The sequence below is a fragment of the Nicotiana attenuata genome, chromosome 1 (genome assembly GCF_001879085.1).
Source record: "Nicotiana attenuata strain UT chromosome 1, NIATTr2, whole genome shotgun sequence".
NCBI classification, from domain to species: domain Eukaryota; kingdom Viridiplantae; phylum Streptophyta; class Magnoliopsida; order Solanales; family Solanaceae; genus Nicotiana; species Nicotiana attenuata.
Window position 1 is genome coordinate 100,185,657 of NC_031989.1, and position 3,816 is coordinate 100,189,472.

Sequence of the window (3,816 nt, forward strand, 5' to 3'; positions counted from 1 at the left end):
TCCGGCTCAAAGCATCGGCCACCACATTGGCCCTCCCCGGGTGATACAAAATGGTAATATCATAGTCCTTGAGTAACTCAAGCCACCTCCGTTGCCTCAAATTAAGATCCTTCTGTTTGAACAAATGTTGAAGGCTGCGATGATCAGATACACCTCACAAGACACGCCATATAGGTAGTGCCTCCAAATCTTCAAAGCATGAACTATAGCAGCCAACTCCAAATCATGTACAGGGTAGTTCTTCTCATGGGGCTTCAACTGACGAGAAGCATATGCAATAACTCTACCCTCCTGCATCAACACACATCCGATCCCAACTCGCGAAGCATCACAATACACAGTGTAAGAACCTGAAGCTGATGGCAATACCAACACTGGAGCCGTGGTCAAAGCTGTCTTGAGCTTCTGAAAGCTCTCCCCGCACTCATCAGACCACACAAATGGAGCACCTTTCTGAGTCAACTTGGTCAAGGGCGATGCAATAGAAGAAAACCCCTGAACAAATCGGCGATAGTACCCTGCCAACCCAAGGAAACTACGGATCTCTGTGGCTGAAGTCGGTCTAGGCCAACTCTGCACCGCCTCTATCTTCTTCGGATCAACCTGAATGCCATCACTGGACACCACGTGCCCCAGGAAAGCCACAGAACCAAGCCAGAACTCACACTTGGAGAATTTAGCATAAAGCTTCTCCTCCCTCAATCTCTGTAATACCACCCTCAAGTGCTGAGCGTGCTCTTCCTGGCTACGCGAGTACACCAATATATCATCAATAAAAACAATCACGAATGAATCCAGATATGGCCGAAATACACTGTTCATCAAGTGCATGAATGCGGCTGGGGCATTAGTCAGCCCAAAAGACATAACCAGAAACTCATAATGCCCATATCTAGTCCTGAAGGCAGTCTTCATAATATCCGAATCCCTGATCTTCAGCTGGTGGTAGCCTGAACGGAGATCAATCTTAGAGAATACCCTTGCCCCCTGGAGCTGGTCAAACAAATCATCAATGCGCGGTAGTGGATACTTGTTCTTCACTGTCACCTTGTTCAACTGTCTGTAATCAATGCACATCCTCATTGTGCCATCTTTCTTCTTTACAAATAGAACCGGTGCACCCCACGGTGACACACTAGGACGAATAAACCCCTTATCTAGGAGTTCCTGAAGTTGATCCTTTAGTTCTTTCAACTCTACTGGTGCCATGCGATACGGAGGTATAGAAATGGGCTTAGTGCCCGGCACCAGATCAATACCAAAATCAATGTCCCTGTCCGGTGGCATGCCCGGCAGGTCTGCTGGAAACACATCAGGGAAATCCCTCACGACGGGGACGGAATCAAGACTAGGAGTCTCAGCTCCAATATCTCTCACGAAAAGCCAAATAAGATAGACAACCTTTCCCAACCATCCACTGGGCTTTTAGGAAAGAAATTACCCTGCTGGGAACATAGTCAGNTCGATTCCCAGTCAAAAACTCTCTAAAAACCCCGTCAAAAAGCTCTCAAACGCTCGACTCAACAATGGTCGGAAAAATACAGTAAACCCTCGCGGATGAAAAAAAATGATATTAAACTCCTACTGGCCTTCAGGGGTTTCCGCTTCTGCGGTCCCCATGCTCGCTTCCGCGAGACCGCTTCTGCGGTCCTTGTCCGCTTAAGCGGAATCTCATTAAATCTCAGAGGCCGCTTCTGCGACTCATATTCCCGCTTCTGCGGAACTTCACCCCCATGACCAAACCGCTTCTACGGTGACTTTTCCGCTCATGCGGATCCGCTTTTGCGAATACCTTTCCGCTTCTGCGGAAACTGCTTAGCCTCACCCTCTTCCGCTCCTGCGATGCCTTCTCCGCTTCCGCGCAGCCGCATCTGCGGTCTCCTTTCCGCAGATGCGGAAATACCTGCTGCAACCAAGAACCTGCAATTTCCAACTCTAATTTCTTCCGTTTAACCACCCGAAATCACCCCGAGGCCCCCGGGACCTCAACCAAAAATACCAACACATCCTAAAACCCCATTCAAACTTGTTCCCATCCTTAGAACACATCAAACAACGCTAAAACCATTAAATCGCATCGGATTCAAGCCTAAGTTTCTTAAAAACTTCCGAAATACGCATTCGATCAAAAACCCAACCAAAACATCTCCGAGTGACCTGAAATTTTGCACACACATCCAAAATCACCTAACGGAACTACTGCATCTCTCGGAATTCCATTCCGACCCCCGGATCAAAATCTCACCCACCAACCGGAATTCGCCAAAATACTAACTTTGCCAATTCAAGCCTAATTCCACACCGGACCTCCAAAATAACTTTCGATCACGCTCTTAAGTCACAAATCATCCCCCGAAGCTAACCGAATCACCGAAAATCACATCCGAGCCCTCTAACTCAATAGTCAACTTCCGGTTGACTTTTCCAAAACAAGCTTTCCTTAAAGAGACTAAGTGTCTCATTTCCATCTAAAACCAATCCAATTCAACTCGATCACCTCAAATACCGATAATGAAGCATAGAGAAACATAATATGAGGGAAACGGGGCGGTAACTCACGTGACGACGGGTCGGGTCGTCACAGTTGGCCCCGAATGGTATTGTTGAGGGATAGGTTGATTCGATCGTTATTGAGCTTGTTAGTAATCTGGGGAGATCTATGAGTTGCTTTTTTGTGTTGTGAGATGTTATGATTTGTTGGTCATGGGCACGTGTGATACGGTTCTATTGGGAATTCATAGTGGGAGTCGAGCGGGAAGAGTAATTGAGTGTTGCTCGGTGAATGGAGTATCAGGTATGACCTATCGGGTTGTGTGGTATATGTTATTTGTCCCCGTGGGCATGATGATGTGCTTTGGTTCCAGACGTCAAATGGTGCGTGGTTGTCGCCTTCGAGCGTAGTGACTTGAGGTATTTCATGTGGAGCAGTGTTTGGATAGGATCGCGCATTTGCAGCGAAGCTATGTGGAGATATGACTTTGCGGGTTACATTCACGTATTCTATTTCTATGATGTGAGACGGGTTCTCAGCCTTGTGTTGTGGTGGTACTGGTGAGCTTGAGGTACAGCTCTTTCATTTGAGTCACTTCATGATTTGAGTGTATTCGGACCGTTGCATATTGGTGCGCGTATTATGCTAGTTGTGGCTTAGGCCTCTATTGACGTGTCATCTCACCAGAGTGGTGTGTTGGATTAGAGGAGATCGTGGGGATCATTAATGAATACGAACGGATTCGATTTCAGCATGTCGGAAGGGTAAGAGCGAGGTTCGGCTCAGAAATCTGCTATGGTATTGCTAGAGGAGAAGCGGCTTCATGAATGGTTGACCTGAGGAATAGTTATGGCTTACTGTGTGTTTTATTTATATCCGGAAATATAGTAAAGTGTTAGGATGAGACTTTGGTGATAAGAGGTTTTCTACCGGTATTCGGTTGTTGTGTACAGCTGCTGTGAATGGAAGTTATCGCTACAGGTGTTTGAGTTAGGTGGTATATCAGATAATTGCACCTGAGGTTGCAGGCATGGGTTATTACAGCTGGTTCGGGTTTATTCAGAGTATAGGTGTGAGGTTTTGATCATACTGTTGGTTTCAGAAGTGAAGAATGTGATTCCATGGCTTATGGGCCAGACTGGGTTGTGTAATTTCAGTTTCTATGTGTTATCGGACCTAAATGAGGTAGGGTGACGTGGGATCACCCCCGGGTATATGTATGGCAAGGTTATTCAGCGATTGGTTGGCTTTTGAAACAACTCTGAGTACATTCGAGGACGAACGTGTGTTTAAGTGGGGGAGGATGTAACGACCCGATCGGTCGT